At 41.4% G+C, this 14515-nt stretch overlaps 1 protein-coding gene and 1 long non-coding RNA gene across 5 annotated transcripts in view; one reads left to right on the top strand and one right to left on the bottom strand.

The window, feature by feature from the left end:
• LOC147374325 (uncharacterized) overlaps window positions 1-3861 on the bottom strand; it is a 196600-nt gene extending 192739 nt beyond the window's left edge. For all 3 annotated transcript variants that reach the window (XR_015162642.1, XR_015162643.1, XR_015162644.1), the window contains exons 1-3: window positions 3641-3861; window positions 3074-3187; window positions 1721-1852 (exon numbers count right to left, since the gene is read on the bottom strand). This is a non-coding gene — a long non-coding RNA (uncharacterized LOC147374325). The remainder of the gene's footprint in view (window positions 1-1720; window positions 1853-3073; window positions 3188-3640) is intronic.
• Window positions 3862-3878: 17 nt separating this feature from the next.
• STARD3NL (STARD3 N-terminal like) overlaps window positions 3879-14515 on the top strand; it is a 61528-nt gene continuing 50891 nt past the window's right edge. For both annotated transcript variants that reach the window (XM_086396795.1, XM_086396793.1), the window contains exon 1: window positions 3879-4078. The gene's annotated coding sequence lies outside the window, so the exon portion shown is untranslated. The remainder of the gene's footprint in view (window positions 4079-14515) is intronic.

Below are 14515 nucleotides of genomic sequence, written 5' to 3'. Positions count from 1 at the left end.
TGTAGCTACTGAGTCCAGAGGATTATCATGGCAAGGATACTGGAGTGGGCTGACATTTCCTCCTCCAAGAGATCTTCCCGACACAGGGAACAAACCTGCATCTCCTCAGGCTCCTACATTGGCAGGTGGATCTTTACTACTGAGTCATCTGAGAAGTCCATATACTCTTGAATTCTGTTTGCTAGAATTTTTGTTATAAATTTTTGGGTATACATTCACCAGGGATACGGAGCTGCAATTTTCTTTTCTTGAAATGCGTTTTTATGGTTTTGTTATTAAGGCAATAGAGGCCTGATAAAATGATTTGGAAATGCTGCCTCCTCTTTGAATTTTTAGAGAAGTCTGAGAAAGACTGGTGCTGATTCTTCCTTAAATGTTTAGTAGAATTCACCAGTGAAGCCATCTAGTCCTGGCTTTTCTTGTTTGAAGATTTTTGACTACTAATTCAATTTCCTAATTTGTTATTAGTCTGTTTATATTTTCTATAACTTTTGCCATCTGAACTAGTAATTCTACTCCTGGATATATATTCAAAAGAAGTGAAATCAGGATCCTAAACATATATCTTCATTTCCATGTTTTGTGTGCATTCTCAGTTGCTTCAGTAGTACCTGACTTTTTGCAACCCCATGGACAGTAGCCTGCCAGGCTGTTCTCTCGATGGGGTTCTCCAGGCAAGGATACTGGAGTGGGTTGCCATGCCCTCCTCCAGGGGATCTTCCTGACCCAGGGATCAAACCCGTGTCTCCTGCATTGCAGGAGGATTCTTTACTCTCTAACCCGTGGGGGAAGCTCATTTACCATGTTTATTGCAGCATAATTTACAACAGTCAAGATCTGGAAACAACCCACACTTCCAACAACAGATGAAAGGATAAAGAAAATGTGGAATATGCACACAATGGAATGTTATTCAGCATTTTTAAAAAAGGAAATCCTACCATTTGGGATACCATGGATGGGCCCAGGAGTAAATATTATGTATATTTTTGTGTGTGCTAAGTTGCTTTAGCCATGTCCAACTCTTTGCGACCCCATGGACTGTGGACTGTCAGGCTCCTCTGTCCTTCGGATTCTCCAGGCAAGAATACTGGAGTGGGTTGCCATGCCCTCCTTCAGGGGATCTTCCTGAACCCAGGACCAAATCCACATTTTCTGTGGTTTCTGTATTGCAGGTGGATTCTTTACCACTGAGCCACCAGGAAGTCCATCTATATCTCTACATTTTTATCAAAAAATTCATTTTTCATTTTAAATGCTCTTTTATCTAAGTAACAGCTGTTTGTTTTTTTTTTTTTTTTTGGACTGAAGCAAAAGCTAAAGTGCTACTCCATGTATTTCTTGCCTTTCAAATACAATCAGGTAACAAATAATTGCATCATCTAGTTCTAATTGCTTAAAAGGCACGTTATATAAATCAGCTACACAACCAGACACCTTCTTACTCCGACATTGCTTCATTTGGTTCAATCATCACTTTTTCTTTATAGCATCTGTTTTTTCTAGTCAATTCTCAGAGACTTCTGGAATACAAAGTTCAGACCTAAAACCTCTCATGGGCTATTTCAGCAGTTGTGTGCTCACAGAACCCAAACTTGGAAGGGGCAGAGAAGTTTTGGGGCTCAGGTACCTGGTCTGGAGGAGTGTGAGGTGAGGGCTAATTTGAACTGTACTTGGGGGAGGGGAGAGGACAATCTACAGTTGTAGCAGCATTTCCTACCTGCATGCATGTATTCCTTTTATGGCACCAACCATCTGAAAGGTAGACATTAATGTCCAGCTTAGCTCACGGCTCACATGAAGTTCAGAGGGAAGAGCTGGAGATGCAGCATTGCCATGGAAAATATTATGTCTGGAAATAAGTCAGTCATAGAATTCAAATATTGCACGATTCCACTTAAATGAAGTATTTAGTATAGTTAAACTCACAGATGCCAACAACAGAATGGTGGTTGCCAGAAGATGGGGGGAGAAAACTAGGGATTTTTCAGTGGTTATAAAGTTACAGTTATATATAAGATTAATAAACTCTAGAGATTAGCTGTACAACATAGGGCACATAGTTAACATAAGTTGTTCACTTAAAGACAGTAGTTCTCTTGCTATGTGTTCTTACCATTAAAAAAAAGTGCAAGGGGACACAAGAAATCTTTTAGTGGTGATGAGTATTTTTTAAAATTTTACTTTATTTAAGTATAGTTGATTTACAATGTTGTGTTGGTTTCTGGTGTACAGAAAGTGATTTAGTTATACATATAAATTCTGTTTAATATTCTTTTCTATTATGGTTTATTATAAAATATTGAATATAGTTCCCTGTGCTATACAGTAGGGCCTTGTTGTTTATCCATTCCATATAAAATAGTCTACATCTGCTAATCCCAGACTCCCAGTCCATCCTTCCCCCTCCTCTGTGCCTTGGCAACTACCAATCTGTTCTTTATGTCTGTGAGTAATTTCTGTTTCATAGATAAGTTGATTTCTATCATATTTTAGATTCCACATATAAGTGGTATTGTATGCTATTCTGTCTTTCTCTTCGATTTACTTCACTTAGTATGATAATCTTTAGGTCCATCTGTGTTGCTGCAAATGGCATTATTTCTTTCTTTTTTATGGCTGAGTAGTATTCCATTGTATATATGTGCCATATCTTTGTCCTTCATCTGTCAATGGACTTCTGGGTAATTTTTGTATCTTGGCTATTGTAAATAGAGCTGCTAGGAACATACGATGAGAGAAGGCAATGGCACCCCACTCTAGTACTCTTGCCTGGAAAATCCCATGGATGGAGGACCCTGGTAGGCTGCAGTCCATGGGGTCGCTAACAGTCGGACACGACTGAGTGACTTCACTTTCACTTTTCACTTTCATGCATTGGAGAAGGAAATGGCAACCCACTCCAGTGTTCTTGCCTGGAGAATCCCAGGGACAGGGGAGCCTGCTGGGCTGCCGTCTATGGGGTTGCACAGAGTTGGACACGACTGAAGCGACTTAGCAGCAGCAGCAGCAGGAACATATGACCATATGGATCTTTTCAAATCAGAAGTTTGTCAATGGATATGTTTATTACCTTGTTTGTAGTGATGGTATCACAGGGTCCAAAATCATTAAAATGTATACATTAAATACTTGCAACTTTTGTATATTGTCTCAGTAAAGTTTAAGGTCAATTTCGAGCGAAAACCTATACAAATTAAAAAAAAAAAAATGTTGACTGCTATTAAAACTGATTGGGAAGATCCCCTGGAAAAGGAAATGGCAACCCACTCCATCATTCTTGCCTGGAAAATCCTACGGACAGAGGGGCCTGGCGGGCTACAGTCCATGGGGTCGCAAGAGTCGGACACGACTTAGCAACTAAACCACCACCACCACCACTATTAAAAGTTAAGTGTTATGCGCTAGGAGCGCTGAGAGAGTATCCCAAGTCGGGGTGGAGGTAGGGCTGGGGCCGAGGAGAATTCAAAGCTGAGGTAACTCTTGAACACGGAAATTGAATGTCCTACGTTTTCACTTCTGGAGCGCCCAAGGGCCCTGAAATCCAGTCCCATGATTATTTCCCAGAGTTGGACCCTAAATTGCCACCAAAAGACTGGGGGAAGCCAGAAGTATCTATCAGGAGAGCGAAGGGACGCACCAGAAAACCGTGCGGAACCGGATTCGCGAAAATTCAGTCAGCCGTAGTTTCATACTCCCACTCTCTCCTCAGGGCCGGCCGGACCGCCCCTCGCTCCTTCCCGCAACGCTTACTGGACAGTATATGACTGACAGAGTCACTCACCAATCGCCGCTCTGCTATAGGGGCTCTCTGGCCCTTACCGGGTCTTTGGTCCCTGGGGCGAGATGCGACCTCTGTGCGTCGACGTCAGCGTGCTGACGTCATAGGCCGGGTACTCTAGGAGGTCCTGGGGCGATAGTACGCGGGCGGTGGGCTGCGCGACTTCTGCAGGACTAGAGTCCTGGTCCCGCCCCGCCGAGCCCCGCCCCTCCGCCGGCGGAGACTGCCGCGGGCGCAGCCACAGATCCGCGGTCTCCCGGCCAGCCTGGGGCGGCCGGCCCGGAACCACCCGATGAGGTAGGCTGGGTTTCTAGTCACCCTATTTGACAGATTGTAAAACTGAGTCATCGGGATCAGATGATTTGCCCGGGGCTCACTGGAGACCCGCGAACGGAGGTCAGAACCGAGCATCCCGGCTTGTTTGTACGGCCCTCGCCGCCCTCTGGAGAGGAGGAGGGGCTTGGCGGGCTTGTTTATGATGGGTACAGAAGTGAAGTTGCAGATTGCGGCGCCTCTTTTCATCCAAGGTTTGGGTGGGCATTCAGGGGATGGATGCTAGTAGAGAGGTCTCCATTCCTTCATCCTGCGGAGCGCTCGTTGAAATCAAGCCCTCTGCTGGCCCCTTGGGCCCTCCATGGTGACCAAGAATGGTGACTAGGTTGATGCGTGGGTTATAGGAACAAGGTCGCTTACTGACCTCTTTTTTTTTTTCCCCCATCAAGGAAAGCTGTGTTCCAACCAAAATTTAAAAATTAAAGCACAAATCACGAATGTCCTGGCTCTGGTTTCAGTTCACTGCTTTGCTCACTCATGGGTATCTGGTCATATTTTGAAATCTCAGTAGCATGCTTATTTTTTGGTTTAGGATTAGAGAGGGATTTTTTTAAATTCAAACATGAGTTAACATTGTGGAACTTTTCTTATTCTCTTAAAGTGCCAATTGATCTTCATGTCATTTTTCTTCTGTTTCACAGGTGAAATTACTGAATTCATCACTTTATTCAGTAATAGTTTGGATAAGCTTAGCTAGGTAACAAAATAACAGATCAAGCCTTTCCATACTAATACTGGAATTAGTTCAGTTTATCTCAGAATTCTTTGTGGAGAAGAGTTCTGAAAGATAATTCACATATATAGTCCATCTACCCATATATCCTCATGAAACAAAACATCTTAGGATACCTAAGATGCTTTATTTATGGGTTCTAATAAGGTGGGGCATAATTCATGCTCATAAAGTAAAAATGTGTACTGTATAATATATGTATCCATATATAATGTTTTGTATTGTCATGAAGAATTCATTCTTTTTAAATCTGTCTCAGACATTGACCTTTAAGACTGCATTATTGCATAAAACTGCATTAAAGAAATGAAATTAAAACCGCTTCAGGGGACTTTTCCTTACTAAGGTTCACAGAAGGATGTTTATTATCGTTTGACTTTAGTCTTTGAACAAATTTTTCTGATGATCGCCTCATTTCTGCCTCATCTCATTCTTTGTTGTAGATGTTGAGGATTGAATGTGGAAACATTTAAATAATAGTCTTGCCCTCAAGACCTTCCATTTTGATGGAGATACTATAAATATATAAACAAAAATGACAATTTTAGATAATGATAAATGCTAGAATAGACCTTACCAGGGGCTGGAGCACGACTGGGATGTGGGGGGAAATTTAGATATGGGTGGTCAGGAAAGATTTCCTTGAGGAAGTTTGGAGGAGATCTGAATGTTTAGAATGAGTCAGCCATGGGAAGATCTGCTGGAAGTTTCCAAGCAGAAGTAACAATGCAAAGGAGCTAAAGGAAAAAGAAGCTTGATATGTTCCAGAGATAGAAGAGAAGCTGTGTGGCTGGAGTGGGGTATACCTAGGGGAGAGTGAGGTGGGAGGACAGTAGTGGGGGAAGTGGCACTCAGAGGTGGGCAGGATTGCGATCATCTCAATCCATGTGGGAATTGCAGGCAAAGAATTGTCAAAGCTCTCTTCATTTTTCTTAGTGACATTCATATAATGCTAACCCCGCTTTCTGCTTTATATTGGTTATGAAATCATTGTAGTAAATCACTATATATGTTTTTTCACCAGTGGTCCTCAATGGGAAAATGTCTTCTTCCCTCAAGCACTGTGTCCCACGCTGTTTCTTTCCTGTTCGTTGTTACTATCTGCAGTACTCTGAGCCTTTGTTTATCTTCTACTTCCTGCTTTGATCCTTCTTACTCCCAACTGTCGGAGAAGGCATTGGCACCCCACTCCAGTACTCTTGCCTGGAAAATCCCATGGATGGAAGAGCCTGGTAGGCTGCAGTCCATGGGGTCGCTAAGAGTCAGACACGACTGAGCGACTTCACTTTCCCTTTTCACTTTCATGCATTGGAGAAGGAAATGGCACCCCACTCCAGTGTTCTTGCCTGGAGAATCCCAGGGACTGGGGAGCCTGGTGGGCTGCCGCCTATGGGGTTGCACAGAGTCGGACACGACTGAAGCGACTTAGCAGCAGCAGCAGCAGCAGCAGCACTCCCAATTGTGAGTCCTCCCCAGTATTTATGTGCCAGGCATTCAGTCCCTGCTCTTCTCCAGGCTGAGTTCTAGGAAACTGCTTTGTCAAGTGGATTCCTCTTCTCCATTAGAACTTATCTTACTGGCCAGAGACTTAATGTCTGCCTTTATTTAGTGCCTGCAATATACCAGAGGCATTATATACTTTCTGATTCTTCTTTCCTGTTGCAAAGGTAAATGTTATCCTTTCTTGACAGAAGAGGAAACTTCTGCATAAGGCTACCACCTGGTACTGAGGGAGCCCAGGTTTGAACACTCCAGTTAGTCTGTCACTGAAGCTTGATCCGTGATACACTACCTCCCTGAGTGTATTACAACAACTCTGTACTATGAAATTAATATTTTATGAAATAGCACTTTAGACATCATGATTCAATCCTCGTAGTTTAAAGGTGAAACTGGGGAAGCCTCTTCAGTGCTTTTCGAGACAGAACTGGCATCAGATTTTCATCCTACTAATTTTCAGCCTAATGTTTTTTCTACTATACTTAAACTTCATGGACGGTCCATCACAAGGGGTTTTGGTATATAGAGAAATATAATATTTCAACATCATGAATTTACTGTCCATAAACTCATACAAGGCAGTTTTAAATAAACTCATACAAGGCATCTTTTAAAAAGATGAGACAGTGCTGCTACTTGGGCTAAAATAGCCCCTTGGTGGTGGTGATGGTGGTTTAGTCGCTAAGTCATGTCTGACTCTTGAGACCCCATGGACTGTAGCCCATGGGATTCTCCAGTTAAGAATACTGGAGTGGGTTGCCATTTCCTTCTCAAGGGGATCTTTTGGACCCAGGAATTGAAGGCAGATTCTTTACCGACTGAGCTCTGAGGGAAGCCCCCAAACAGCCCCGTACTGTATTTTAATTCTCTTTTCAGCAGTGAGCATATGTAAACTTTCTTTGTGAACCTTGGTTTTCTTAGTAGAAAGTGGCTTCAAAATGACTTTAAAATTTACATTTCAACTTCACAAATCTTTGTAGGGAGTTTACAATGTGTTGTTTTCCCAGCTTTAACCATTTGCTTACAAGTACGGGAACATCGCTGAGCATTTGCTGGTTCATGGTTTCTGTTGGCAAGTATGGTTTCTTCCTATAATTGAGGAAGCTGTTGAGCCAGCTCAGGAAGACAACTTCTCTTTCTTAGTAATGCATTATCATTTTTGAAAATGAGTCAAAATTCATTTCTAAATTATATTATTGAAAAGGGGGTCAGTTTCCTCCTACAATTTAAAAATACCCATTCTTTATTTCTGCTGCTACTGCTGCTAAGTCGCTTCAGCCGTGTCTGACTCTGTGCGACCCCATAGACGGCAGCCCACTAGGCTCCCCCGTCCCTGGGATTCTCCAGGCAAGAGCACTGGAGTGGGTTGCCATTTCCTTCTTCCTTCTTTATTTCTAACGTTTGCTTATTTTATTAATTATGATTGAGATACTATTGATGAATTATAGTAAATTAACAAATAGCTGAATTTACTTTCTGATAGCTTTTTGACTCTCCTATAAGTGACTCAGATGGTAAAAAATCTGCCTGCAGTGATGGAGACCTGAGTTCGATCACTGAGTTGGGAAGATCCCTTGAGTAGGGCATGGCAACCCATTCCAGTATTCCTGCCTGGAGAATCCTATGGACAGAGGAGCCAGGAGTTGGACACGACTGAGTGACTTTGGGGTCACAAAGAGTTGGACATGACTGAGTGACTAAGCATAGCACAATAACTTAATGGTGATCAACTTTTCTATTAGTCAAATCAGAATAATGTTACTGGAATTAGTTTGTGCAGCTGACTTACACCTTCTGAAGGTCCAAGCTGTCATGATTTGGCCTCAGATTACAGTGCTGTCCTTCCACCATGAACCCAGTGCCCCAAACTGGACTCCTGGCCGTTCCAGCTTTAGTGCCATTGCTTGTGCTCTGCCTGCAGCCTGAAATGCGTTCTACATAAACAGTTGCAGCCAAAGTTCTACCAGTGCCACTGTGTCCGTCTTTGCTCCTTTCCTCTGTCTCTTTAGTGGAAGCCTTCTCTTTGACAGCACTTCTGGTAGTCTTGCTCTGTGATGCAGTTTACCAATCTGGATATCTTTGGTAGCATACGATGTTGTACGTGGGTGTTCAAATATATGTTAACTTGAGCTTAAAAGAGATTTAACAATTCGTTTTAGACTTGAAAAGTGGTTTTTTTTTTTTTTTAAATAAATGATAGAGCCCTTTAGTTTAGCCTTTTTAGATTTGTAGAACTGTTACTACCTCACCTTTGCTAGAAGCGTCTAATGCTTTTCTTGGCCTTGATTCAGCAGAACTTCTTTCCTGTTACAATTAAGGGTCTGACTGCTACAGTTACCAAGGGGTCCCTTGAGAGGAACTCAGATGTTTGTGCTATAAGTATTGAAGGCACATTGTTGCAAATAAGAATCAGTGTTCTCTGTGTTTATGGTTTTGGGAAAAAAATAACAGCAGTTCCACTTTTTAATAGTGACTGAGAAAACTGAAGCCAGAGGACGAGTCAGAGATTCCTGCAGTGCTGGGCTACGGAGCTTGATCAGCACTCCTGGTTCATGGCAGCACGGGCTGGCACTCGTTCTGATGTCCTGCTGCAGAATTCCTGGTAGCCTCTTAAGTGTATTTTAGCACGGCTGAGGCCTTTCCAGATTGTTTGACTTGCTTGCTACTGAGCTGCCCTACATCTGGAAGACACCTCTTGTTGTGACTCCAACTCAAAGCAGGAACTCTCCCCAAGGATCCCCAACTGAGCTGTTTAAGCCCACGGGATCTTCCTGGGCAAGCGGTGGCTGGTATCTGGTTTGGTAGGCTCTTTAGTTTAAAGCCTATTTCTTGGGGCTTTCCTGGTGATCCAGTGGTCAAGACTTGGAGCTTCACTGGTAGGAGACATGGGTTCAGTCCCTGGTTGGGGAACTAAGATCCCACATGCTGCTCAGGGCAGCCAAAAAAGGTAAAAATTAATTAATAAAATGAAAGAGCAAAACCTTTCTCTTCTACTTCCCCTCTCATCACAGTTTTCTAAAAAATTTCTTGGGATTAATGGGCATCCTCTGTATTAAACTAGGAGCTGGAGGAAATTCAGTCTGGTGCCTTCTAAGTTGCAGTAATCACCAGTTTCTGTGTTCCGTGTTTTCCAGGACAGTTTACTTTTCTGACACTGCATTGTTGCTCACTAGAGGATGTTCTTGTTTGCTTTTTGTTTTAGGAAAATATATTCTCATGGTTCTTTAATTGATTAATGACCTGCTGAATGAATGACATAGAACCAGGGAATTTCAAGTACATTTCCCTATTTGTTAAATTCCTCCAAGGTAGCAGAAGGAGCTCTTGAGAAATTAAGAGTTTTCTCCAGCTGAGGTGGGAGGCCCAGCTAGGGCTTGCTTCTGTTATTACTGATAATAACTGAGAGGGCTTCCTCTGTGTTAAGCATTCCTTTTAAATGCTTTATGTCAGGATTTGGTATCCTGAGCACTGTTGACATTTTAGGTTGGATAATTTTTTGTGGTGGGGACTGTCCTATGAGTTGTAAGGGGTTTAGCAGCATACCTAGGCTCTACCCTCCCTGGATACCACTCCCCACTCCCCCCAGTTGTGACAACCAAAAATGTCTCCAGTCTTTGCCACATGTCCTGGAGTGTGTGAGCAGAGTCCTTCCCTCCATAGACACGTAAAGAATCACTGCTTTACTAAACTAACTTATTCCTCTCAACAGCCCTTTAAGATGGGTCGTATTATCTTCATTTTGTGCAAGGAGAATCTGAGGCGTGGAGAGGGTTAAGTGACTTGTTTGGGATTACACGAGTAGTAAGCAGTCATATTGGATGTGAAACTCGTCAGTGTTCTTTGTAAACTCTGGCCTTGTGTAGCCAGCAGACTGGCCACAAACTGTTAGGGACCCAAAGACTATGTAAGTTCAGTTCAGTCAGTCGTGTCCGACTCTTTGCAACCCCATGGACTGTAGCATGCCAGGCCTCCCTGTCCATCACCAACTCCCAGAGTTTACTCAAACTCATGTCCATTGAGTCAGTGATGCATCCAACTATCTCATCCTCTGTCATCCCCTTGTCCTCCTGCCTTCAATCTTTCCTGGCATCAGGGTCTTTTCAAATGAGTCAGTTCTTTGTATCAGGTGGCCAAAGTATTGGAGGTAAATCAGGGGACAAAACAAAAGCCAGCAGGATCAAACAGGGCTATCAGTGAGGTGCCTGAGTGAACAGGGGAGCATTGCCAGAATTGCCTCTTTTTCAAGAGAAGCTAGAGATCTGGATTTTAGTTGTGTGAAAAATGCTTATCTTTTAATATTGGCAATTAATCTAGTGACTAAAAACACCATGCAAGCCAGTAGACAGACAAGAAGTATCACTTACTGGGACAAGGTTTGGTCCCAGGCCATCAGATTGTAGTCTTTTTTGTGGAGACTTTGCAACATTGTGATAATCATAGAGAATTGTATATTCATTTGATTAAAAGCGCAGGTATAGATTCTATGTGGAGGGCAAAAGTTTTCACTTCTTGGAAGTCTCTGGAAATAGATTGGTGGGGTGGTGCTTCTAGACTAGAGGTAGTTGTCTTTTTCTTTTAAGCCGAAAAAGTATGAGAATTAGGCTGACTATCCATCACACTTTGAAATTTTAGTGCTCTGCTGCTCAGCAGAGACTCAGTTTGAAAGTTCTGTACTTTGTCCTTCAGCAGCGTCACCAATAACTTTTTTTTTTTTTTTTTTATGACCTCTGCCTGTACCGGTGCTAAAGGCAATATCATATAGGACAACCAGGAGACATAAATTCTGGAGTTCAGTATCCTGGAGAAGTGAACCACAGCCATACCTCAGTTTTTTGACAGCCAGTAACCAATGGAGTCCAGTTTAACCCTGTAGGAAAAGACCCGGCTCTCTACCTGTTTCAGTAACAGGTGGACTTCTCCAGGTTTTGTAGCCTTTTCCGTGAGCCCGTGCGCCTTCGTATCCCTGCTCTAGGTGTGAAAGCGGCCTCCCGCTTTCACACTGTCTGTGCGTGGCCTTGGGATCTGCCCTGCGCCTCCTCAGGTGGGCCCCTGAGGCTGTGGGCAGCCCAGTCTCTTGGACGTGCTCCTGCTTCTCCTCTGTTTTTAATTTAGTCTGCCTCTTCCTTGCTGGATGTCACCTTTTCATTTCTTTCGAAGCCATACGTTTTCTTTTAGGCCAGCTTTTGTTTTTAATCAAGTTTTTTTTCTGGCCGTAAGAACCTAAAATTCTGTCCTTTAGTGTTACAACCATCTTAGACTTTGATTTCTAATTATTTGTATAACCGCTTTACCTCCTCTATAAAATTATATTTTCCTTGAGGATCAGCCTTCCCCATCTCACTTTTCCCTACAGCATCTAGCAGAGTGTTTCCGTGGGGTAGATGCTTCATACATTTCAGTTTATTCACGGGGTCCTGGTAGGTTCCCACTCATATAGTGATTTCTTCCTTTTTTCCCCGTATATTTGTATCAGTTTATCTAATGTGTTGTTAGAGTGACTTCACTAAATAGAATTCAAAGTAGGAACGAAAAAGTGATGACCAAATTAATTTGGGAAGGTTGGACCATTTTTATTAATTTCATTGTCAATGCTAGTAATCAGAGATGAAATATTCTTCGTTTATTGATGTTGGAACTCCAGACATCTGTATAAACTTGGCTAACTTTAGGTAGCAAGTACCCAGACTCCATACTTTTATACAGCAATATTTATTATTTATTTATAATTATATAAATATAATTTATAAAAATATATAAATATAATTTATATTATTAAATATAATAATATTTATTATTAAACAAATTTATAATAACAAAGAATGCCTAACAAACACATGGCCAGGTGTTTCCCTTGGTGCTAAGGATACAGAAGTGTCTTCTGGGACCTTTGGTATAATACTGAGAATAAGACATGTAAACAATATGTAAAATTGTATGAAAGATTGGAAGTACTGGTAAAGACAGATAATCTCCCAGTGGGATCAGAGAAGATTTCATTGAGGAAGTGGGATTTAAGCTTCCTTGAACAATGAATAGGCTTTCATTGCTGTTGATTGTTTGGCAGTTGCCCGAAAAGGCACTCCAGGCTGGAGTATTAGGACAAAGACAGTGACAGTGCGAACCACCTCGTGGACAGGGAAACCACCCCTGAGTTAGTCCGTCTAGAGTTCTGGGTGTGAGGAAATGGAGTTTTGAGCAGAGGGAGGAAGTGGTTCCTTCAGGCTTTCGTTTTAGAAAAACTAGCATGATTCCAGTATAGAGAATGTTTTGGAGGCAAGTAGACTGAATTACTGGAGTAATGTGGATAAACGCTGACTGGGAAAACCATGGAATAGACTGATGAGAGCTATTGGGAGGAATGACATGGTCATCAGTTAAGAATGTAATGTTTGAAAGATGGAGCCAGCAGAAGAATCAAGTTTAACATGGTCTCTTAATTATGAAAGCTTATGTATGAGATCTTACTGAATTTTTCTTACCTTAAGCATTTTTATGTATTTACAGGTGTGTGTGTGTGTGTATAATATATATATTATACATATACATTATATATATAATGTATACATATAATGTATAAGATGTGTGTATATATGTATATATATACACATATGTATAATATATATAATGTGTGTATATATGTTATACATCAATATCAATATTTTTAAGTCATTCTTAAATTTTTCTTTTTGATTTTGTAATTGTTTATCTTTTTAAATTATTTGAGAGCAGATTTTGTTTTGAGACATGGTAGTTTCAGACCTTTATTGAGAACCTTGTGAGCTTAAAGAGGTCTTACTTTAGTGATGTCCTCTCTCTCTGTAACATATGCTCCCAGCCCACTCTTACCATTAGGCTGCAGTTCAAATTGTTTTATTGGTGTATCAGCTAGTTGTTGTATTGAGTCTTATAATTAGTGGTCTTTGTTTATGTGATCCTGTTTTCTGAAGCATGGGCTAGGTTGATAAAGTCATCTGATGCTGATCTCTTAAGGCTCTGTTTTCCTTTGTGACTGCCTAAAAAGTCTGATGAAGAAAGAGGAAAGGCTGCTGGTGTTTTTTTAAATCTCGCTATCATGATTTGAGGTTGAATGTCCTTCTAAGTCACATGCACCCAAGCTTTGAACCTCAGATCTTGACTTATAGTAGAGATTAGTAATTTTGTAAAGAACTATGTTTACCCGTGTATCAGAGTATAGGAAATAATGTATGTAACTTCTGCCTGTTGGTAGATATTCCCGGGCAAGCGTATAAGCGGCACTGCCTTTTATTGACTTGGTATAGTTTGTGAGATGGGAAGTTGGCCTTGGGTAACTCCAGGGACAGTTGCTGTTACATCTTTCCTAGTATTGCTATTAGCGTGTCATTTCTACCAGCTGTGGAGCCACTACAGGAGCAGTGAGTAGAAGATGGCTCTGAAAGCTAGAGTGACACCTGTGGGAACCCTTACCCTTCCAGAGGAGTCTTGTGTCATTGAGTAAAGAGGAAATGAAGCTTGCTTCTAAATATCCACCTTGGCTTTGCTGTCTGATCATCAGCTGGCTACATGGAATTTAGCTTTTGTTTTCTCTGCCTTTGAGAAGGCTTATGAAGAATGTATGATGAACACATTTTTGATTCTAGTCTTTGAGATTAAGAAAGACAGTTACTAAAACAAATTTATATCTTTAGCTGCCTTCCTATGACTCCTAGGATAGCAGTAAACTCAGTGCCTCGAGATACTGATTTTCAGATCTAGATCAGTAAGATCATGAGTTCCACTCTGAGAATTGAAAGCATTTGTTTGAAAATTGCTTACAATAAGTACTTAAGTGGCATTACAAAGCACAAAAATGTCCTTATATGCATTGGAATATATTTCAAGTTTCTTAACTGAAGGACCTTCATCTGTCTAGACAGTAATATGACTGTTGATTCCATTATTGCCAAAGCTGGCAACACATCCCTAAGAGGAAGCTTTATATATTCTTGAGAATATATGCACTAAGGAGCAACATGTTTCCTCTGATTTACAGTCTGCTGGTGATTGACTGGTTGACAGTAATAATGAGGTCAAAATTGGGGAAAATAGTGGTAACTCCATAATAATCATTAGATATTTTATAACTGATCTATTGTAATTTTGGGGGGAAAGGTTAAAGTAGACTTAATTCTTTTGGGAGAAGAAAAAGT

Source organism: Bos grunniens, chromosome 4 (genome assembly GCF_055505025.1).
Source record: "Bos grunniens cultivar Pamir isolate PY7600 chromosome 4, Bosgru_T2T1.0, whole genome shotgun sequence".
Taxonomy (NCBI): domain Eukaryota; kingdom Metazoa; phylum Chordata; class Mammalia; order Artiodactyla; family Bovidae; genus Bos; species Bos grunniens.
The sequence above is the reverse complement of the archived record's forward strand: the minus strand, read 5'-3'. Positions and strand labels throughout refer to the sequence as shown.